The sequence below is a fragment of the Theropithecus gelada genome, chromosome 8, assembly GCF_003255815.1.
Source record: "Theropithecus gelada isolate Dixy chromosome 8, Tgel_1.0, whole genome shotgun sequence".
Taxonomy (NCBI): domain Eukaryota; kingdom Metazoa; phylum Chordata; class Mammalia; order Primates; family Cercopithecidae; genus Theropithecus; species Theropithecus gelada.
In genome coordinates this window covers 52,868,230-52,894,080 of record NC_037676.1, presented here as the reverse complement: position 1 = coordinate 52,894,080, position 25,851 = coordinate 52,868,230, and the positions used below count along the sequence as shown (strand labels likewise).

General features: G+C 33.7%; 1 protein-coding gene and 1 pseudogene across 3 annotated transcripts in view; one reads left to right on the top strand and one right to left on the bottom strand.

Annotated features, from left to right (window-relative positions):
• Positions 1 to 25,851, bottom strand: part of SNTG1 (syntrophin gamma 1) — an 883,016-nt gene that overhangs the window by 15,856 nt on the left and 841,309 nt on the right. The window lies entirely within an intron of this gene.
• On the top strand, positions 18,342 to 18,660 carry LOC112630044 (annotated as a pseudogene).

Here is a 25,851-nt window from a genome sequence, read left to right as displayed (position 1 = left end):
TGTGCTTTTCCCCTATGATACTTGTGCTTTTGGTGTGAAATGTAAGCACAGTTGTCAAACCCAAGGTTACAAAAATTTAATCCCATGTTTTCTTCAAATAGGTTTACAGTTTTAGCTCTTAGATATATTTCCATGTTTCATTTTTAAGTTTTTTTTTTTTTTTTTTTTTTTTTTTTTTTTTTTATGGTGTGAGGAAAGGACCCAACTTAACTTTTTGGATTAGATGACCAGCACTGTTTATTGAAAAACCTGTTCCTTTCCACATTCTATTGTGTTGAAAAGCATGGCAGAAGACAGTTAACAATAAGTAAGGTTCATTTCTAGACTCTCAATTGTATTTCAGTGTTCTCTATGTCCATTCTTATGACAATACCACAAAGCCATGGTGACCATAGCCTTGTAGTGTTCTGAAATATGGAACTGTGGGTCCTTTCCAACTTATTTGCCAAGATTATTTTGGCTATACTGGATTTCATATACATTCAAGATCAGCTTGTCCATTTCTGAATAAAAAGTAGTTGGCATTTTAATGGAGATTTCTTAAATCTGCATATTAATTTTGGAATATTTTCATATTAAAAATATAAAGTCTTCTAATTTATGCACATGGGATGTAGCTCCCCTTATTTAAATCTTCTTGAAATTCTTTCCATGTTTTGTAGTTTTCAGTACACAATATTTCCACCTTTTTTGTTAAACATATTCCTTAGAATTTTTTGATGCTATTATAAATGATTTTTTTTTCTTAATTTTAGCTACTCTAATCCACTGCTATCATATAAAAATACATCTGATTTTTGTGCATTGGGATTATATGCTGCAACCTTGCAGAAGTCATTTACTAGTTAGCACTAACAGTTTTCTTAGTGAATTCGTGAACATTTTTTATATTTAAGTTTGTATCATCTAGCCTTGACTAGAAATTCCAACATAAGGTTGATGAAAGTGGAGAGAGCATACATCATTTTCTTATTCCTGATTGTAGGGGGAACACACACATTCTTTCTATACATAGTTGTCCTCAATATACTTGTTATGAAATGGTATTTATTTCTTTTCTCTCTCTATATATATAATACATTCCAGAATATATACCAAGTGATCATGCTGTATAATAATTTTTGATTGTTGCTGGATTTGGTTTGCAAGAATTGTGTTAAAGATTGCTTCATCTACCCCCCATTAGAGATACTGGTCTATGGCTTTCTTCTCATCTGATGGTTTTGGTTTTGCTATGAAGCTAACTTGAACCTCAAATAAGTAGGGGAGTGTTTCCTCTTTTTCTGTATTTTGAAAATATTGTGAAAGATTGGTAATAGGTAATAATTGTTTTTTCATTGTTTGGTGGAGTTCATCAGACAAACCTCTTGATTTGGGGCTTTTTCTTGTCACAGGTGTTTTAAAAATACCATTTCAATATCTTTCCTTCTTTTAGGTATATCCTAATTATTTATTTCTCTTTGGGTCAGTTTCATTGGTTGGTGTTATTCTCGGCATTTACACACTTCAATTAATTATGTAAATGTTTAGCAATTATTTATAGTTATGTTTTTCTTTTTAATATCTAAAATATACTTTCTTTTATTTATGATTTTAAAAAAATTGAAACTTCTCTCTCACTGGTTATCTAGTTAAAGTTTTGTCATTCTTGCTAACCTTTTAAAAATCTAAATTTGAGGTTTTCTAATTTCCTTAATTGTTTATGTATTCTCTTTTTATTTCTGGTCTAAATTTATAATTGTTCTCCTTCCTGCTTGTTTTGTGTTTACTTTGCTCTTTTCTCTAGTTTCTGATTGAGAAAGATTAGATATTTAAGTTTTTTATTATTTAATACAACATTTGAAGTTAAAATTTTTCTCTAAACAAACTATAGCTGCATAGCATAAGTTTTAGGATGATCAGATTTCATTGTTATTTTTCTCCCAATAAATTATAATTTCACTGTGATTTTCCTTTTGACCCATTGGTTATTTAGGAATTTGTTTTTAGTATCCTCATGTTTGTATATGTTTCAATTGTTCTTTTGTTATTCATTTCTAATTGTATTCCACTGTGTTCATAGAACATAATTTGTATTATTTTAACTGTTTTAAATGTAGTGAGGCTTGATTTAGAACCTGACATATACGTGGTCTTAGATAATGTTGCTTGTATTCTGGTTAAAAATGTGTGTTCTTTTGTAATAGGGTGGAGAGTCTAAACAGGTCAGCATGGTAAACAAGTCAATATCCTGTTACTTTTCTGCCTCATTGTTCTAGCCACTAGTTAAAATGGTGTATTGAAGTCTATAACTAACTGGTGGTACTTTCCATTTTCTCTTTGATTTCACCTCATTTGTTCCATAAATTTTGGAACTCTGTCGTTATCATCAAATATGCTTATAATTGTTATATCTCCTTGGAAAACTGATTCATTTTTCAGTAAAAAATGCCCTTTTTAGTATCTTGAAACAATTTTTGACTTAAAACTTTTGTGTAAAATTACTATAGTTACTCAAGTTATTTTCTCATTATTGTATGCAAGATATATGCTTTTGTATCCTTTTATTTGCAACCTACATGTATGTTTAGCTGTAAAGCTTGGATAATTCTACTTCCAGGAAGATGGAGTAGACATATCTGTCCCATTTACTCCCACTAAGTAGGACTGAATTCTTTGCATATTATATGTAAAACAAACATAAGGAAACTTTAAAGGTAAATATTAGTGAGATAAATCCACCCACCCTACTCAGGGTGGGATCAGTGAAAGCCTACTGGGGAACTGGATCTCCTACTCTTTTACAATAGTTGTGAAGAGCCCACTGTTCAACTCCCAATGGAGGTAAAGTAGTAAACCTGAAATTCTACAGCTACCTGGCAGGAGCAACATGGCACTCTCCCTTACCTTGATAAAGCTGTATCAATGGAAATTAGATAAAACATAATGTTTAAGTAAGATTTGGAATCTCATAACTAAATAACAAAAATGTTTAATTCCAATAGAAGATCACTCATCATACCACGAACCAGTGAAAACTCAAATTGAATGGAAAAAAATTCAAAAGACGCCAACAGTGAGATGACATAGATTTTAGAATCAGTTGACAAATATTTTAAAGCAGTCACAAAATTGTTCCAATAAGTGATTATCACCATGCTTACAACAAATGAAAGTGTAGAAAGTCTCAGAAAAGAAACAGAAATTCTAGGAAGAAATAGAAGACATAAAAAGAATAAAATAAAAATTTTAGAACTGATAAATATAATAACAGAAATAAAAAACTGAATAGATGGCTCAACAGCAGAAAGAAGAGAACAGAAGAATCAGTGAACTGGATAAAAGAATTGTGAAAATTAACCAGCTAGAATAAACGGTATAAGAAAGATTGAAAAAAGGAAAGACTATTCAATGAACTGTGAGACTAAAACAAATATATATATGTACTATTCATGTCTTCAGAGTCCAAAAAATGAGGAGAAAAATTAAGGAACTGCAAAATATTAAAAGAAATTATAGCGGAAAATTCATTGAAATTGGTGAAAGACTAAATTCTTTAGATTTAAGAGACTAAGTGAAACACAAAGAGGATAAACTCAAAGAAATCCTTGCCAACACACATCATAGTCAACTTCTGAAAACTAGACAGCAAAAAGTCTTGAGAGCAGCAAGAGAGAAATAAAACCTTACCTATAGGAGAACACAAGTCAAATGACAGAGAATTTCTCATCAGAAATCATACAGTCAGAAGGAAGTGGCACAAGATTTTTCAACTGCTGAAAGAAAACAACTGTCAATCCTGAATCCTATATCCAGCAAAACAGTGTTTCAGAAATCAAGGGAAAATGAAGACATTCTCAGCTAAAGATAAACAAAGTAAACTTATAATAAGACCTATCCTAAAAACATGGCTAAAAAAGGACAAAAAGAGAAAATAATTAAAGAAGCTATCTTGGAACTTAGGAAGAAAGAAAGAATATGGTAAGAAAAGTGATCGATAAATATTTTATTTCTGCTTTTGAGTTTTCTAATTTATACTTGGGTATTGAAACAAAAATTGTAACATTGTCTGATTTGGTTCTTATTATATGTAAATAAAATATTTTAAAATATTATATAAAGAACAGTATAAAATATGAAATATAAAACATAATATATTTATATATTATAAATATACACTATATTTATAATAAATATATGTTAATATATGCTTAAATATAATATATAAATATTATAAACTATAATATTTATATATTATAAAATGTAAAATATAAAGTAGGTAAAGAGACTTATAATATGTTAAAGTTTCTACACCTAACTGATAAGATGTTGATTTCACTAGAATATGTAGATATATACAAAATGTAACCCTGAGAGTAACCACTAAAAACAGTATATGTTAAAGTATACTCAAAAACGCTGTGGATGAAATTGATTTCTAAAACAATATGTTCAAAAAAGGCACATGAAGGCAGAAAAATTAAAACAGAAAAATGGAAAAAAGAACAAAATTCAAATATATAATGATAAGTATGTCAGCACATCAATAATTAAAATGAAAGTAAATTATCTAAATACACCAATCAATACACAGAGATTGGCAGAATAGATTAAAAAACATGACCCAAATATATGCTATCTACAAGCTCACTTTAAATATAATGATACAGTTATATTTAAAGTAAAAGACTGATAAAAGATATATCATGCATATTTTTATGAAGAAAAGTGACTAGTGGCTCTATTAGCATTAGATGAGCTAAACTTCAAAGTAAAGAAAATTATGGGACAAAATAAGACAAATTAATTAATAATAAAAGTATAAATCTATAAGAAAAATATATCAACTCTAAATATGTATGCATCAAATAACTTAGATGCAAACTATGTAAAGCAGAAACTGATAGAATTGAAAGGTGAAATAGATAAATACACAATTACATCGAAGACTTCAACATCCTCTTAACAATTGGTAAAGAGTAAAACAGAACGTCAGCAGGAATATAGAAGAATTAGAAAACACCATCAAATGACAAGATAAAACTAACATTTTTAGAACTTTTGAACAACACAAATAGAATATACATTATTTGCAAGTTTCTGTAGAAACTTGACCATACTGGGGGCATAAAACAAATCTCAATACATTTAAAATAATTAAATCATAGAAGGTGTGTTTTCTGACCACAGAAGAATCAGTAACAGAAAGCAAACAAAAACAATTTCTGACACTTGAAAATGAAGCCACAGAATTATAAATAATCCATTACATACAAAAAAGTCTCAAAAGAAATAAAAAAATACATTGAACTGAATAACGACAAAAACAAAACAGGGTCAGGGTGCAGGTGTTCCGCTTTGGCTGTTTCATTGGCAATATCTTGATTGTAGTCATATATATACTAGAGTACTTTTCAATTAAAAAATTTAAACTATTTCTCATGAGAGCATCATATAGTTAAATCATTTAAGGAAATTTATTATGTTAATCTCTGCCTTCAGTTGGAATGTTTAATATATTTGCTTTTAATGCAATTATAGATATGGTGACATTTACATTCACTTTATATCATAAATTTTTATTTTTATTCCTTTAATTTTCCATTACTGTTTTTATTTTGGGTGTTATACCACTATAAATGTACATGTGCATATGTATATACTTTCATATAAATTATATATAAATATATACTATATAGATATAATTTTAATTCTCCTATTTTTATCATTATTTTATTAGTTATTTGGAGGGATATAATAATATTTTAAAATATTCTAGTTCAGAATAATGACAGTATCAACAGTGCTCAAAAATTTGCTTCTATAAAACTCTGTTCCCCCCTTCTTTGTGTTATTATTGTCATACACTTTACATCTTTTTACATTACAAGCTGAAAGACACAGTGATATAATTATCATTTTATGAATTTTTCTTTTAAATCAGTTAGAAGTATAACACCAATAAAAATGCATTTATACTGTCACTTATATTGAATTATGTATTACCTTTAACAGTGTTTTTATTATTTCTAAGTGTATATTCAAGTTATTATCTAAAAATTATTTTCTGTAGTGTATATTTACTAGCGGCAAATGTTCTTCTTTTTTTTTTATATATGTAATAATGATTTAATTCTCCTCCATTTTGGAAGGTGAGTTTCGCTGAATAAGAACTTCTTAAATGACACCCTTTTTGTTTCAGCACTTAAATGTGTTATTCTATTACCTTCTAACTTTCACAGCTTACTATAAAAAATGAGCTCTTATTCTTATTAATGATTCTTTGCATGTTGTGAGTCATTTTTCTTTTGCTGTTTTCAAGATTCTTTGGCCTTTTGCTGGTCAACCATGATAATTGTATGTCTTTGTTTTTATTCTACATGGAGTTCATTGAACTCTTCAAATATGTATAGTAATATTAAATTTGAGAAGTTTTCAGCTGTTATTTCTTAAAATATTGTTTCTATCCCTGTCTCTCCTTGTTTTCTTGGTATTCCCTTTACATATATGACAGTATAACTTACGTGGCCATAGAGACTTCTGAGACTCTGCTATTTTTCTTCATTTATGTTTTTGTTATTCCTTAGACTGGATAATCTCAGTTGCCCTATTGACATTGAGATATAGTGAACTCTTAATACTCTCTTAATCTTTCTTCATAAACTCAAATATTTTGTTCAGTTCATCTAAGAATTTTTAAAATTTCAGTAATTGTACTTTTCAACTGAAGAATTTTATTTGATTCTTGTCATTACTTCTATCTTTCCTAACATTTTCTATTTGGTCAAACATTAATTCTTTGGGCATAGCTTTGTTTAGACCACTTAATATATTTGTAATTCGCAATTTAAATTATTTTACTAGTAAGTGCCCCCAGATGGTTTTCCTCAGAGAAAGCTTCTATTGAGTCTATTTTCTTACAGAAAAGCCACAATTTTGAGAATTTTTTCAATGTCACATAATTTTTGTTTAAAACTGGTAATTCAAAGAATATTCTTGGAAATCAGATTCGCATTCTTCCCAAGAGTCTGATGCTGTTGCAGTTTGTTGTTGTTTTCCTATCTGTTTCACTGATAGGAAACAGATTATTTTTGTCTATTTAGCTTCTTGGTCGTCTATTGTTTTGATCAATATTTCTGTAAATTACAAGAAGCAAAGTCTTACAACTTTTCCATGGGGCTCTGTGTGTGTTTTGTGGCACTTCTTTAGTGCTCCGGCAATGTGCAACTCTTTCTAAGTCTTTACTTTCTTCTTGCACAGATTTTTAAGGTCAGCCAGAACGGAGAGTTTAGGGCATCTTTTCTCGTCATGCGCACCCGGCACATTCATGCGCTCTTCCAGGTTCTCAGGAATGTATTAGAGCTTCTAAAAGTCCCTCATTGGAATCTCATTCCTCAGATCTTAAGTTTTACACCAGCGTCTTTCTTGCCACAACTGGTATTGCCAATTCAAGTAGGTGTAATCTCAAACAACTACTGTTGATTGTTAAATACGGAGGTTAGTAATCTTTCCAATGAGAAAGGTCTGAGTAAGGTCAAGTAATGACAAGGTCTGTGTCTTAGTCTGTTTGTGTTGCTATAACAGAATATCTGAGGCTAGGTAACTTATAGAAAAAAAGAGATTTATTTGGCTCATTACTCTGGTAACTGAAAAGTCCAAGATGGGAAAGCTGCATCTGGTGAAGGTTTCAGGCTGTTTCACCTCATGTCGGAAAGTGAAAGTAGAGTGGGCATGTGCAAAGAGATCGCATGTTGAGAAAGGAAGCAAGACGGAGAAACTGAGGAAGCCAGACTGTTTTTAACAACCCACTCCAGTGGGAAATAAGGCATTTCCACAAGAGTAAGATCTCACCCACCTTTGCAGCAGGGAATTAATTTATTTATGGAGGAATCTACCCCCACGACCTGAACAGTTCCCTCTAGGCCCCACATTCCAACACTGCCATATTGGGGATCAAATTTTGACATGAGTTTAAGAGGAACAAACCATATTCAAAGTGAAGCATTTCACCTCTGCCCCCATAAAACTCATATTCTTCTTACAATGATAAATACAATCATTCCCTCCAAATAGTCCCAAAAGTCTTAACTTTTCCAACATCAACTTGAAAGCCCAAAGTTCAAATTCTTCTTTGAGACTCAGGGCAAGTTCCTTGTAGTTATGAAACTGTGAAATTAAGAGCAAGACATTTATTTCCAAGATAAAATGGTATAACAGATATTTAGTCGATATTCCTATTCTAAAAGGGAAAACTAGACAAAAAGAAATAAATGACAGGCCCTATATTAAGTCCGAAACACAGCAGGGCAGGCAGTAAATCTTAAGGCTCCAGAATAATTTTCTTTGACTCCATATCTCACACCCTGTGTACATGGGTGTGAAGGGTGTGTTCTAAGGTCTCGGGCAGTTCAACTCCCATGGTTTTGTTGAGTGTCGCACATGTGTCTGCCCTCATAGATTGAAGTCTGGTGCCTGTAGTTTTCCTCAGTGGGCATTACACGGTGTTGGTGGCTCTATAATTCTGAGGTCTTGATGGTGACCCCAGTAGCTCCCCTAGGCTTTGTGCTGGTGAGGACTTGGTAGAGCTCTAACTCCACATTTCCATTCAGCATTGCCCTATGGGAGGTTCTCTGTGGTGGCTCTATCCTGTGACTAGTCTCTGCCTGGGCCTGCAGTTTTTTCTATACACCCTTTGAAATCTCAATCAATAAAGCCTTGTTTCCATAGCTCTCACATTCTGCAGGCCTGTAGAATCAATACCATGTGGAGGCCAATGTTTACTGTTTCTGCCTTTCAAAGCAGAGTCCTGAGCCTTACTTGGGGCCACTTGAGTCATGGCAGCTCTTGATGTGGAGAGCAGCATCCTGAGGCAGCACAGGACTTCAGCAGCCTAGGTCTGTCCCCAAAACCCATTCTGTCCTCCTAGGCCTCTCAACCTGTGATGAAACTCAAAGATATTTGAAATGCCTTTAGGGATTTTCTCCATTATTTTGATTATTAGCACTGGGTTTCCTTTCAGCTATGCTAATCTCTTTAGCAACTACTTACTGGACCCAACACTCAGCACCCTTTCCAAACATACCTTTTCTTTTTATATAACCAGTCTGTAATTTTTTTAAATCCTTACAGTCTGCTTTCCTCTTAACGATAAATTGCACATTTAGGTCATGTCTTTGCTCTTAAATCTTACTGCATGCAGTTAAATGCAACCATGCAGTTGCCTGAATGCTTTACTACCTGAAGTTTTCTTCTGACAAACATTAATCACTCTTAAGTTTGACCTTCCACAAAATACTAGGGAATCGACATAATGCAGTCAGGTTCTTTGTAAGGGTGTAATAGGCATATCTTCTACTGTTTATATTTCTAATGGCATTTTGGTTCTGACCGCATAATGAATCTCTAAGAAGTTCCAAACTTTCCCTCATCTTTTTGTCTTCTTCTGAGTCCTCACCAGAATCACCCTAAGGATCTCATTCACAGCAACACAGGCTTTTTCTAGTCTCCTCCAAATTTTTCCAGACACCAGCCATTACCCAATTCCAGTGCCACTTCCACATTTTCAGTTATCTGTAGAGCAACACCCTACTCTGCATGCCAATTTTCTTAGTCCATTTGTGTTGCTATAACAGCATACTTGAGACTGGATAATTTATCTTTCAAAAAAGCAGTTTATTTGTCTCTGATTATGGTGACTGGAAAGTTCAAGGTGGGGTAGCCACATCTGGTGACCACTTCAGGTTGCTTAACCTTATGGTAGAAAGTGGAAGTGCATAACGTGCAGGTTTGTTACATATGTATACTTATGCCATGTTGCTGTGCTGCACCCATCAACTCGTCAGCACCCATCAACTCGTCATTTACATCAGGTATAACTCCCAATGCAATCCCTCCCCCCTCCCCCCTCCCCATGATAGGCCCCGGTGTGTGATGTTCCCCTTCCTGAGTCCAGGTGATCTCATTGTTCAGTTCCCACCTATGAGTGAGAACATGCGGTGTTTGGTTTTCTGTTCTTGTGATAGTTTGCTAAGTACCCTAGAACTTAAAGTATAATAATAATAATAATAATAATAATAATAATATCTCACAATAAAAAAAAAAAGAAAGAAAGTGGAAGTGAAGTGGGACTATGCAAAGAGACCACATAGTAGAGAGGAAGTAAGAGAGAGAAACTTGTGGAGCCAGACTTGTTTTAACAACCAGTTCTCATGGGAATTAATCCATTTGCCTCTAGAATGAGAATCCACCCATTCTCACAAGAAGGCATTATTTACCACCATGACTCAGACACTTCCCAATAGGCCCCACCTCCCCACACTGTCACATTGAGAATCAAATTTCAACATGAGTTTCAGAGGGGATAAGCCATATTAAAACCATAGCAGCCTGCAAATTGATTTCTCTAGGGAGCTTCCAGATAAGTCAGATGATTATGATTTTCTTGGGATTGTGCTTTTTTAGAATCTGCAAGCCCAGTCCATATCCTTCAGTGGGTTCTGAGGTACTGGGTCTTATAGCTAGCTACCATGTTTTCTAGGATGCATATTTTCAAGGTCACAGTGGTTGTCTGGACAGGGTAGTAGGAAGCTCTCCATTCTTACCAAAACTTGAAGTTTGTTTTGTTTTTAAAAAATGCTGTATGGTTACTCCAAACATTTATTTCACAATTCTGAATAACATTGATTCTGATAATTGTGAATATTTTCTCATTGCCTTTCCAGAAGAGTGGAATTTCAGAAGTCCTTAGTGTGCCATTCTGAAAATCCAGGCCACATTCACTTTTGATTTTTAAAATGCCTAAGGCACAGTAATTTGCAAAATGTTTATGGTCTGTAAGTATCAATTAATTTGCATTCCAGCGTTTATAGGCATATATCAGAATCCAACCTATTGTTTTGATCCTTTACTCTCTTCCTCTACTTTATGGGTTTCCAAGGACTATAACCTGTACTCTTTGTGATTTGGGTTATTGGTTTATTATGTATCTCAATCTCCTGATCCCCATTACTGAGTTTGGCAAATAAAAATAGAAACTTATTACATTGCCTATCTCTGCTAAACTGCTTGCTTCAAAATCTTTTACGTTCTTTTAGGATCTTGATGTAATAGAACAATGTTTAATAAAATTTTGCTTTATTTCTTTCAAATTAATGTAAATAAGATATTTGTATCTCATATCATGTTTACACTGATCTTCTCATATTAAATTATTTGGTGAATATAAATATGTCAGCCAATATCTTGATACCTGTGTCTGTAAATGTTAAGGTGGCATGACAACTGCAGTTAAGAAACTTACTTGGGGCATGGAGAGACCTAAATTTATACAGTTAGTCTTACTTCATTGTGCAAATAATTATAAATAGACATATGTATAGCTTCAGGATAATTCTGTTTTTCCGGTTGAAATGCAATTTATTATTTCTAACCTTAAATGCTTTCACGATGATGGTGTTTTTTGCTACAATTACCTATGAGAACATAATACTGTACTTGGTTACTACACTCTGTGTTTTGTTACTTTACCTCCTGGGAAATTGCTTCCAGAAGGTCTTCAACTTTAAAATTCTGATTTTCAAAATGTTCTTAAATAGGTAGCTTAACTAAAAATTTATGTACAATTCTTCTCTTCGTAAATGATTACTTTTGACAAAAAGGAAAAAACAAAATGTTGCATACCATAGGCATGTTCCCTTTGACAGCTACTACTTTGGAGGCAGTTAATAGATTTGTTTCATCTATAAGATGTTAATGTAAATTTTACAGTCTACCATGAGTGACAAAATGTAGTAGAGATGTCTCTACAAATGGGTAGAGAAATTCACTATTATGATGGAGAGTAGGAGATTTGAAAAATATATGCAAGGAGAAAAAACATATCTATGAAAAATAAAAATAATTCAGAATCCTCAGTGATTCCCAGGAGTTTAAAATCTCTTCTAAGAGAGAGAGAGACACTATCTTGTCCAGATATCTTCTTTACCACACATTCCTGTTCTCAATTCAATCATTAGTTTGAAATAAAATTTCACATAAAATAAGCTATTATGGAAGTTATACATAAACACACACCTGCACAAATGTGAGTTCAGTTTTTGCCCTAACTTATTTCTATCTACTTCAGCCTATTTTACAGCATGAAGTACTCCATACACAAATTTTTGCAAGACCTGTGCTATGAAGCAGATGCTCTATCTCAACCTCGTTTGTCTTCTCTGTAGTCTAAACAGCCAGTGCCTTGTACAGCTGGAAATGAGAGGAAAAGGGATCTTGGAATTTTAGAAAACCTTTGGTTTCAGATACCAGAGGGAGTCAGAGATTGTGGAAAGCCAGACAGACTGAAAGCTGATCCTTTATTTACAAGACAGAAAGAGAGCCTCGATCCCAAATACCTACCCAGTCTTGTGAATATTAAAAGACCTTACTTATAAGACTCAAGTGCCAAACAGGGATTCATTTAGATTACCGGCCTTCCTCTTCTGAAATGCAAACAACACATCATGAATTCTTCAGTCAGGAGCTTTGAAAAACTGAGCATCCAAAGGGTTCCATTAATCGTGTTATGTATTCAGTCCTTACGTTCAAATAAGAAACTTTTTTTTCCCCTCTAGAGTAACCCTTTAAGGTAGGTGCTTTAATGCACAATTTACAATGAGAAAATGAAGATTTATAGAGACTAGCCAGAAAGTAGTATTAATGGGAGTCAATCCTCAATTTCTGACTTGAATTTCACTAATACTTAATATATTTGAAAATTTCTCTTATGATGTAGTAACTGAGATGGTGGTAACTTGGGGCAAGGAGATGTTTGGGGAAAAAGAGCCTCCGAAGATAACTCTATTTAAAAATCTTCCCAAGTTCTGCACTGTTCCATTAAATAGAGAAGCAAATTTCTTTTCCCTTCTCTTATGTACTGTACAAAATGCACTACCATGACTTTCAGATCTCAAACTCAGTACTTTAGATGAATATGCTTTGTACACTAGTTTAGGAAATATTTTAACATTATTTCCATAAGGGGAATTATCATGAAACTCAATGAATAAAGCTACATGAATGCATGTAGAACACAGCAGGTTTTGAAATCAGGGGATTATCTCACCACGTTAAGTCCAATTATAATTGAAGAAAAATGCATATATATAAACATATAATATTAGAGGTAGTAAATAAAAATATTATGACTCAGAATATTTAGTTATAAACAACTGTGAGAATATATCAGTAATTCTAGATGTATTAGTGTCTATATGCATATCATATATAGAAACGACTTTTAAGTTTTCAGTAGCAATAAAATAAGCTTTTGTAACTTGTCAAAAAAAAAAAAAAACACCTATATTACTGCTCAAGGCTTCAGTTGAGAACCACTCCCCTGTTCCACTAGGGAAGCTCTGAGAAATTTAACGAGGCTTTGGAAAACAGATGGGAAATTTATTAAGCTTTTTGAGTAATGAAGTAAGAATTTATGAATTTTTGCTAAAAGAGGAAGAAAGTATAAAAGGCTTTTTTATTATGACATTAGTCTTATATATATCAATAACAACAACAGTAAAAAGATAAAGTAAAGTTCTCTCAATTCCTATGTAAACCCACACGACTTTCTTCAGTATTTCCGATGCTTTCTCACAAACAAGGAATTAAGCACTATTTAGAATGTTTAATGTTATAATACATATGGCAGCTCAAGCAATAATGTTCCCCAAAGAAACCATTTTTTTCTTGTTAAATAAGCGCTGGTTAGTATGTATTTGCCTGGGTATTTGTACATGAATTGTTAAATTAACGCATGTTTTATTGAAAATATTTCCCTATTATCACATATGGTAAGTTCTAAGTCCATTCTGAACCATTTTCACCAGTGCTTAGATAATTTTCAAAAGGAAGGAACCATTGTAACAGCCTCCACATTTAACCACATTTTCAGACCCATATTTCACACCTTGGCTCACCTTTTCTTTTTAACTTTGATGAAATAGAATCTCTTCACTTATTAATAATTTATTTCTTTTGGGTTATGGTCTTTTATTGACATTAATAACTTCAAAAATATATCATATCCAGATGGTGATTTTAAAATATAGCACTTTATTAAATATGTTATATCCTATAATTTTTCAAAGATTTGCAAATTACTTGTCATACTGTTGGAATTCTTGGATTCATGGGAGGACATGTGGGCAGCAGATAAGTAAAATCTCCCAATAACCTTCTGTAAACAACTTCAACCGGTTTTGGCATTGTTAATAAATAGGTATATTCTCTTGCCATCAATATATTTGAGATGGGGACACATGAAGACAAAGTGGTAAATATTATTTGTTTCTACCCCGAAATAAAGTTTTGTTTTCTGTAGAAATATGTGTAAAGTATAATCTTAAATCCCTCTAAAACAAGTCTGGTCTCATAATGAAGGCTTAAATACTCAAACATTCCATTTATAATATGTTCCGATGAAAGTTTTACATGCAAATAGCTATTAAGCTATATAAAATTAAGTGAAAATGATAGCCTTCAATTATTATTCCCAAATCAGCAGTAAGCAAAGCAAAAAAGAATTTCCATCATAAGTCACATAAAATTTTGAAATACTCTAAGAAACCATCTTAGTAACAGTACTTTTAGACATCACTCACAGTTACTTATTTGCTTACCTATCTAAAGTCTGATAAAGAGCAAGAAATATAAAATTTGACTTTGATTAATGAATGTTGTTTAATATTTTCAGGATGAAAAATGTTCTGTTGTATGGTATCTAATGGGGTAAGGGTGGTATGGAGACAACCAACTTCTTGTTATGCAGACAGTGGCCTCCACCAGAACAAACTGTCCTGGGTTTCCAATCTCTCCTTCAATAGAATCTACTGCAACTCATAATCTAGTAGCAATTTACAGGTATTTTCTATTTAACATTTGAGGTTTGAAATAACAGTTTAAAAATTAAATTGGGTTAAATTATCTTAAGCCATGTAAATTCCTCAGTATTGTTTACTCACATAAAATCGACTCTTATTTAAGTCATATTTGTGTAAAAATAAGGTGAAAATCTAGGCGTTGCATTGTAGAAAACATTATTTTACAAAATAAGCCTACATAACAATGTCTCTACATGTTAAGAATTCTCCCTCCAGACTACTCAGCAGTTACACCAAGAGCCATATCATAATTATACTTCCATTGTCAACTTTTAAAATATTTTTTGTCACTATTCATTTGGGTTATGAAGATTGAGAAATTAACAATCAGAGTAATCCAAGTAAGTCAAATATTTTTTCTTTTAAAAAATGGCATTAACTGTTTAAAAATAAACATAGTACTATGTTGGAGATAGAACAGATGTACTTTTCCCTATTCCTCTTCCTAAGTATCATCACAAACCTTGGACAACATAAATAAAATAAATGTAAGGACACCCTGAAAGAGAGAGGAGAGGCAGGCAGACGGAGAACCTAGAGACCCCGGGACCCTCACAACACATAATGATGAGTTCTCTGGGTTTGCCTCTTTGTGTCATATCCCCCAAATAAGACAGTGGAGAGGCTGGAAACCCAGAAATATCAGTGGATGCAGACCAATAAACCCAAGAGATGCCTATTCCTTCTAGCCACATGACCTGAGAGGGGCAGTCTATCAAGACAGAAACTGTTATACAATAATTGATATTCTTTAGCCAAATACTACAGAAAAGCAGTGGCCCTATACCCACTCATGTCTGCAAAGGCCTAGCAATAAGCTTGGGCATTTTTTCCCCTCAAATACTGATCATTTCTTACTCTAGTCTAACAAAACATTGTACCTTTTGACCAAAATCTCTCCATTCCCCCTATTCTCCAGTCTTTGTAAATACTACTTCTCTTCTGAGAGTTCCATGGTTTAGATTCTACATATAAGTGGGAACATGCAGTATTTGTCTTTCTGTGTCTGGCTGACTTTATTTAGCATAATGACCCCCAGATTCTTCTATGACATAACGTCCTTCTTTTTTAAGGTTGAATATTATTCCATTATGTACAAATATGCCATATTTTCTTTATCCATTTATCAGTTGATGTGCTGGCTATTGTGAGTGTAGTAGCAATTAACATGGAATTAACATGGAAAGTCAGCCAGAAATAAAGTCTGGCTGACTTTATTTAGCATAATGACCCCCAGATTCTTCTATGACATAATGTCCTTCTTTTTTAAGGTTGAATATTATGCCGTTATGTACAAATATACCACATTTTCTTTATCCATTTGTCAGTTGATGTGCTGACTATTGTGAGTGTAGCAGCAATTAACATGGAATTGCAGATATCTCTTCAATATACTTATTTCAAATCATTTGCATATATACTCAGAAATGGAATTGCTGGCTCTACACAGAGTGGTGGCTCTATTTTCAGTTTTTAGAGAAAGCTCTTCACAGTTTTCAACACGGCTTGTATAAATTTACATTGCCACCAACAGTATACAGGGGTTCCCTTTTCTCTACACTTTTGCCAGCACTTATCTTTCACCATTTTAATAATAGCCATTTGATAGATATGAGGTGATATCTCATTGAGTTTCTAATTTTCCTAAGGATTATTGATGTTAAGCATTGCTTCATAGATTCACATGTACATAAATGTTGGCCATTATTATGTCTTCTTTTGAGAAATGTCTCAAAATGAGTCCTTTGCCCATTTTTAATGGGTTGTTTGTTTTGTACTTTGAAGTTGTTTTAGTTCCTTATATATTTTGATTACTAACCCCTTATCACATGTACAGCTTACAAATATTTCTCCCATGGTATAAGTCGCCTCGTCACTCTGTTCATTTCCTTTGCTGTGCGGAAGCTTTAGAGTTTGATATAATCCTGTTTGCTTATTTTTTGTTGTTGTTGCTGTTGTTGCCTGAGCTTGTGGAGGCAAATCTAAAAAATCATTGCCCAGATCAAAGTCATATAATCTGTTCTGAGTTGTTTTTATATATGGTGTTAGATAAGAACCCAATTTCCTTTTCCTCAACATGAAAATTCCATTTTCTTGTCACCCTGTTATTGGAGATTGTTCTTTTCCCATTTTGTATTCCTGGGGCCATTGTAAATCAATTGATCATAATCACACAGTTCTTTTCTGGCCTCTCTGTTTTGTTTCATTGGTCAGTGTATCTATTTTTTATCAGTATTCTGCTGTTTTAATTCCTATACCTATGTAATACAGTTTGAAGTCAGGTTATGTGGTAACTCCAGCTTTATTCTTTTGGCTCAAGATTGCCCTGGTTATTTGTCTGTGTGTGTGTGTGTGTGTGTGTGTGTGTGTGTGTGTGTGTGTGTGTTTCTGTATTAATTTTAGAGCTTATCTCTAAAAAAGTAAAATTGAAATTTTGGTAAAAAATGTAATGACTCTATTAATCTTTTGGGGGTAATATAGACATTTTAACAACATTAATTTTTCCAATCCCTGAACACAGAATTATCTTTCACAATTTTCTCTTAAAAGTACATGCATGTGCACACACACACACACACACACACAATAAAGGCAATCTTGAGCCAAAAGAGTGAAGCTGGAGACACCACACTACCTGACTTCAAACTGTATTTCAAAGCTAGGAATTAAAACAGTATAATACTAATAAAAATAGGCATATCAACCAATAAAACAATAGAGATGCCAGAAGAGAATCTATGCAATTCTGGGTTCTTTCCATATATTTGTGTCTTCCTCAATTTCCTTACCAAAATTATGTAGTATATGATATAGAGTATGAAGAAAATGAAATCATATGGAGTATGTTCTCTGGAATCAGACTAAAAATCAACTCCAGAAAGATAAATCCCTGAATACTTAGAAACTAAACACTCCCTTTCTAAAACTCCAAGTATCAGGAGCTTCAGGTTTCCAGTTCAATGTGTAAGAACCTAGAAGTTGCTACTCCATCCTAGCAACAAGTAAAAAGCCAAAGGAACTGAAAAATCAACAACTCTCCTCATCTCTACTGGGGAAAACCACTGTCATCCAAATTGGAAGGACAGACAGTCATATTCCAAGAATCACGGATTGTTGGAACAGAAATCACTGAGTAAAAACCTCTGCAGAAACTGGTGCTGAAGTGGAGAAACCTGAATTATTATTGATGACTTGCTGGAGGCTCAGTATGGACAAGGCTGAGACATAAGAACTCTAGGGGAACACAGTCATCAGTGTCTCCACACTTTTGTAATTTTTACCTCCAGGACCTTGACCAGATTCTCGTATTGGATTTTGGAGAAAAGTCCCCTATGCTGCTGGTAGGGGGAAGGGAAAACTTTTAAAAATAGCTAAAGCAATAGTGTGTGATGTCTGGCTTCAGAAAGGAAACCTTCATTATGCCAGAGACTAAAAAGAGAATTAAATATGGGTGATGTTGAGAAAGGCAAGAAGATTTTTGTTCAGAAGTGTGTCCCATGCCGCACCACGGAAAAAGGAGGCAAGCACAAGACTGGGCCTAATCTCCATGGTATCTTTGGGCAGAAGATGGGTCAGGCTGTTGGATTCTCTTACACAGATGCCAATAAGAACAAAGGCATCACTTGGGGAGAGGACACACTAATGAAGTATTTGGAGAAATTCCAAGAAGTACATCCCTGGAACGAAAGTGATTGTTGCCGGCATTAAGAAGAAGGTAGAAAGGGCAGACTTGATAGCTTATCTCAAAAATGCTACTAATGAGTAATAGTTGGCCACTGCCCTATTAATTCAAAACAGAAATTTCCCATGAATTTTTTATGTCTACCGTACTTTAAGAGATCTCATACACCAGAATTCAGATCATGAATGACCGACAGAATATTTTGTTGGGCAGTTCTGATTTAAAACTAAGACTGGCTTGTGGTTAAATGAATATGTTCAGTTTTTGAATTTTAGTAGTTATTTCAATTCAGTAAATTCTATTGCTGTTCACTCCTTCTAAATATATATTAGACTTCATTAGTAATGTTCAACTTTTCACAAAGACTGTGAGTGCCATCTTAAAACTTACTGGAGATTGTTTTTATATTTAGATTTATATAACTGGTTATGTGAATATATTTAAATATGGGGGAAATTCCTTCACTATCTCTGAACCAAGCAAGATTCACTTGTGTTTTGTATCCATTTGCCTCTTAAAGGCAAGGATTAAAGATAAATAAGGTAGCAATGTCTACTTCATATTTTTGGCCTTAAGTACGCCCATCTAATTAGAATTACTTGTATTTTAAATGGTTCCTTTTACTTATTTAAAAGCATTTTAGTGTGGATTATGTGTAATATCAAAGATTATTTAACACTCCTTACATTTCATTGATCTGTAAGGTCACATGCTTTAAAAATAGTAGCAAGTTAAACTTCACTCTTGAATTCTTTACAATCTAAGTCAATCTAAGTTGTAATTTAGGATTGTCTTTAAACAGCATTCAGGAACATAAAACTGTAGAACTGCTGTGTATTTGTGATTCGAATGGTGCTTACAGTAGAGGAGATACACACAAATTTTAAAACTATGTGTGATAATAAGACAAGATAATTAAAAAGAAAACCATAGATCATGAAACAAACAAAAGCTAAGGCACTCTGTTCTTCTTAGCAAGGTCTGCCCTCAGGAGAAACCAGCCTAACCTGCTGGTATTTTATGAGAGGCTAACTCACCTTGGAGAAGGGAGATACCCCACTTTAACCTCCTCCAACCATCCTGTCTCACCTAAGTGAAGGTGGCTGAGCAGCACATCTGAAGCCACAATTCAGAGGCACAGGCCAGCTACAAGACTGAGACCTACTCACAAGCTGTAGAACATGCCCTTCCCCCATCTTAACACAACATTACTGAAGGTATGTTTGTAACAGCACGTTTTACTGAGTACACTATGCCTGACTATTAAGAAAACATTGCATTGGTTCTGTTTATGTGATGGATTACATTTATTGATTTGCGTATGTTGAACCAGTCTTGCATCCCAGGGATGAAACCATCTTGATCATGGCAGATAAGCTTTTGAATATGCTGCTGATTCAGTCTGCCAGTATTTTATTGAGGATTTTCCCATCAATGTTCATCAGGGATATTGGCCTGAAATTTTCTTTTTTGTTATGTCTCTGCCAGATTTTCATATCATGATGATGCTTGACTCATAAAATGAGTTAGGGAGGATTCCCTCTTTTTCTATTGTTTGGAATAGTTTCAGAGGGAATGGTACCAGCTCCCCTTTGTACCTCTGGTAGCATTCGGCTGTGAATCCATCTGATCCTGTACATTTTTTGGTTGGTAGACTATTAATAGCTGCCTCAATTTCAGAACTTGTTACTGATCTATTCAGGATTCGACTTCCTCCTGGTTTAGACTTGGGAGGGTGTATGTGTCCAGGAATTTATCCATCTCTTCTAGATTCTCTAGTTTATTTGTGTTGAGGTGTTTATAGTATTCTCTGATGGTAGTTTGTATTTCTGTGGGATCAGTGGTAATATCACCTTTATCATTTTTTATTGTGTCTATTTGATTCTTCTCTTTACTTCTTTATTAGTCTGGCTAGAGGTCTATCCATTTTGTTGATCATGATTATTGCAATAGATGCAGAAAAGGCCTTTGACAAAATTCAACACCCTTTCATGCTAAAAAACTCTCAATAAACTAGGTAGTGATTGAACATATCTCAAAATAATAAGCGCTATTTATGACAACTCCACAACCAATATCATACTGAATGGGCAAAAAACAAAAAGCATTCCCTTTAAAACCCAGCACAAGACAAGGATGCCCTCTCTCACCACTCCTATTCAATATAGTATTGGAAGTTCTGACCAAGCAATCAGGCAAGAGAAAGAAATAAATGGTATTCAAATAGGAAGATAATAAGTCAAATTATCTCTGTTTGCAGATGAGATGATTGTATATTTAGAAAACCCCATTGTCTCAGCCCCAAATCTCCTTAAGCTGAGAAGCAATTCAGCAAAGTCTCAGGATAAAAATCAATGTACAAATATCACAAGGATTCTTATAAGAAATAATAGACAAACAGAGAGCCAAATCATGAGTGAACTCCCATTCATAATTGCTTCAAAGTGAATAAAATACCTAGGAATACAACTTACAAGGGATGTGAAGGACTGCTTCAAGGAGAACTACAAATCACTGCTCAAGGAAATCAGAGAGGACACAAACACATGCAAAAACATTCCATGCTGATGGATAGGAAAAATAAAAATCATGAAAATGACCATAATGCGCCAAGTAATTTATAGATTCAATGCTATCCCCATCCAGCTACCATTGACTTTCTTCACAGAATTGGAAAAAAAAAAAAAAAAAAAAAACTTACTTTAAACTTCATATCGAACCAAAAAAATCCCCACATAGTGAGGACAATCCTAAGGAAAAAGAACAAAGCTGGAGGCATCATGCTACCTTACTTCAAACTATACTACAAGGCTACAGTAACCAAACCAGCATGGTACTAGTACCAAAACAGATATATAGACCAATGGAACAGAACAGAGGCCTCAGAAATAACAGCACACATTTAAAACCATCTGATCTTTCACAAACCTGATAACAGTAAGCAATGGGGAAAGGATTCCCTATTTAATAAATAGTGTTGGCAAAACTGGCTAGCCATATGCAGAACACTGAAACTGGACCCCTTCTTTACACCTTACACAAAAAATAACTCAAGATGGGTTAAAGATTTAAATAAAGACCTAAAACTATAAAAACCCTAGAAGAAAACTTAGGAAATACCATTCAGGACATAGGAATGAGCAAAGACTTCATTACCAAAATACAAAAAGCAATGACAACAAAAGCTAAAATTGAAAAATGAGATCTTATTAAACTGAAGAGCTTCTGCACAGCAAAAAGCCTATCATCAGAGTGAACAGGCCACCTACAGAATGGTAGAAAAATTTTGCAATCTATCCATCTGGCAAGGGAAAGGGACTAATATCCAGAATCTACAAAAAACTTAAACAAATTTACAATAAAGAAACAAACAACTCCATCAAAAAGTTGGTGAAGTACATGAACAGACACTTCCCAAAAGAAGACATTTATGCAGCCAACAGACAAATGAAAAAATGCTCATCATCACTGCTCATTAGAGAAATGCAAATCAAAACCACAATGAGATACCATCTCACGTTAGTTACAATGGCAATCACTAAAAAGTCAGGAAACAACACATCCTGGAGAGAATGTGGAGAACGCGTTTACACTGTTGGTGGGAGTGTAAATTAGTTCAACCATTGTGGAAGACAGTGTGGTGATTCCTAAATGATCTAGAACCAGAAATACATTTCACCCAGCTATCCCATTACTGAGTATATACCCAAAAGGTTATAAATCATTCTACTATAAAGACACATGCACACGTATGTTTATTGTGGCACTGTTCACAATAGCAAAGACTTGGAACTAACCCAAATGTCCATCAATGATAGACAGGATAAAGAAAATGTGGCACATATACACCATGGAATACTATGCAGCCATAAAAAAGGATGAGTTCATGTCCTCATGTACATGGATGAAGCTGGAAACCATCATTCTCAGCAAAGTAACACAAGAACAGAAAATCAAACACCACATGTTCTCACTCATAAGTAGGAGCTGAACAATGAGAACGCATGGACACAGGGAGGGGGCATCACACACCAGGGCCGGCCTGTCAAGAGGTGGGGGGGGGGGGGCAGGGGAGGGATAGTATTAGAAGGAATACCTAATTTAGATGACAGGTTGATGGATGCAGGAAACCACCATGGCACCTGTATACCTATGTAACAAACCTTCATGTTCTGCACATGTATCCCAGAACTTAAATTATAATAAAACAATTTAAAAAAGAAAACATTGCAAACCACAATAAAGGAAAAAAGACATCACAGTTTACAGAGATAGGGCATGCATCACAACCAGGTGCAGATATGGCAGGAACATAGGATTTATTAGAACAGGCATTTGAAATAACTATGATTAATATGCCTCAAGCTTTAATAGATAAAATAGACCACATGCAAGAACAAATAAGCAAGGTATGCAGAAAATGCAAATTCTAATAAAAAAGAAACGAATGAAATAGTATTTATCTAACACATAACAGTTTATTCAAAATAATAACAATGTATTAGATTCTATAGTATTATGTATAAGCAAAATGAGTAACAGCAATAATAGAAGGAAGGAGAGGCAGGAATTAGGAGGATTTTGTTATTATAAAATACACAACCTGTGAATCAGTGTAGTGTTATTTTGAAGGCAGACTTGGTTTAGTTGTAAACATATTTTACAAGGTGTAGCACTTCCACTAATAAAGTAAAAATATATATTACTGTTGTGCTAATAAGGAGAGAGAATGGAATTATGTTAAATGTTAAAACTACAAAATCTGTGAAACATGGAGGACTAAAATAAGAACAAAGAACAAGGGCAATAAATTCAGAAGGATAAGAAATATTGTAGATATTCATCCAACTGTATCAAAAACTATTTTTAACATCAGTGGTCTTAAATGTGCTTATTAAAAGCACATTATGGATGAAGAAATAAGACCAAATGATATGTTATCTGCAAGAAATCCTCTTTCAATGTTAAAGGCATACACGGATTAAAAGTGAATGAATGGAGAAAGATGTACTATACTAACACTAACCTAAAGAAAGCAGTAGTAGTTTTTATTGATTCCAGATGGAGCAAACTTCAACAAGGAAAGGTTTAGGGAAAAGGAGAGACATTAGACAATGGTAAATAAATTATCCAAAAAGACATAACGATCCTTAGCATGTTTACACCTCATAAAAGAATATATAAGTATGTAAGGCAATACTGATAGAACTTCAAGGAGAAATGGAAGAATCCACTATTATAGTTTATTTGCAAGGCTTTCTCAAAATTTGAAATTCAATTAATGTATTGCATCAAAACAACAGGCTAAAGAAGAAAAATCACATGACATATCAATAGATCCAGAAAACTCATCCGACACTCATGCATGATAAAACCTCTCAGTGAACTAGGAATAGATGGGGAATATCCTCAACTTGATAACAATTACCTACCAAACCAACAGCTGATATCATACTTAAGGGTGGGAAATCCAAAGATTTTCTACTAATATTATAAAAAAGGGAAAGATATCCTCGGTCACATGTCAGGTAAGTTAATATAAAACTAACTAAATAAACAAAAAATCTATAAGAGGAAAACTATCAGACTCTGATAAATCAAAGAAGAGCTAAATAAATGGAATATATTTCATGTTCATGGACAGGAAGACTCAATATTGTCTGGATATCAGTTATTCCAAACTGGAACTACAGATTAAATACAATTCCAATCAAAATTCCAGCAAGTAATTTTGGATACTGACAAATTGATTCTAAAACATATATAGAGAGGCAAAAGACCCAGAATAGCCAACACAATATTGAAAAACAGGATGGAAGTTGAAGGATTAATACTATCAAACTTGAAGACATACTCTAAGCTACAATCATAAAGACAGCGTGATTTTGGGAAAGGAACAGACATATAGATCAATGGAACAGAATAGAAAGCCTAGAAATAGACCCACATAAATACAGTCAACTAATTTTTGACTAAGGAGCAAAAAAATACAATGGAGCAAATATAGCCTTCTCAACAAATGATGCTGGAAAAATTGGACATCCACATGCAATGCAAAAAACAGAAAGAACTTAGACAGAAATCGTACACCCTTCACAAAAATTAATTCCAAATGGAACACAGCTCCAATTGTAAAACACAGTAATATAAAAACTTCCAGATGATAACACAGTACAAAGTCCAGATGACCTTCGCTTCATCCATGACTTTTTAGATTCTATGCCAAAGGCATGATCCACAAAAGAAACGATTGATAAACTGGACGTTATTAAAATTAAAACTTTCTGCTCTATGAAAGACATTCTCAAGAGAGTGAAAAGACAAACTGCAGATTGGACAAAAATATTTGCAGACAACATATCAGGTAAAAGATGTTAATGAAAATATGCAAAGAACTATTAAAACTCAATGATATCAAAACAAAAATTCCAATTAAAAATGGGCCAGAAACCTTAACAGACATCTTACCAAAAATATATATACAGATGAAAATAAGCATATGAAGATATGCCCCCCATTGTATATCATCAGGTAAATACAAATTAAAACAATAATAAGATATCACTACATGCGTATTAGAATGGTCCAAATCCAGAACATGGACAACAACAGATACTGGTGAGATTATGGAGCAAAAGCAACTTTCATGCACAGGTGATGGAGATGGAAGTTCTACAATTACTTGGGAAGACAGTTCGGCAGTTTTAAAAAAACTAAACATTCTTTTGCCATATGATCTAGAAATAACACTCTATGATATTACCCAAAGAAGTTGAAAACTTATGTCCACTCAAAACCTGAATATGGATGTTTAGAACAGTTTTGTTTATAATTTATGAAACATGGAAGCAACAAAGACGTCTGTCTGCAAGTGAATGGATCAATGAACTGTTATACAGCCAGAAAATTGAATATTGTTCCGTATTAAAAAGAAATCAGTTATTAAGTCATGAAAAGACATGGAGGAAACTTAAAGTCATATCACTAAGTAACATAAGTCAATGTGAAAAGGGTAACTATTGCATGATACAACTATATGACATTTTGAAAAAAGCAAAACTATGGAGACAAGTTTGAAAACTGAGTGGTTTCTTGGGGTTGGGGGAAGGTAGGAGTGAATAGGAAGAGCACTAAAGATGTTTAGGGTAGTGAAATGACTATGATACTATAATGGCAGATACCTGCCACTATACATATCAAAGCCCATAACATACGCAACACCAAGAGTGAACTCTAATGTAAACCATGGATTCTGGGTGATAATGATGTGTCACG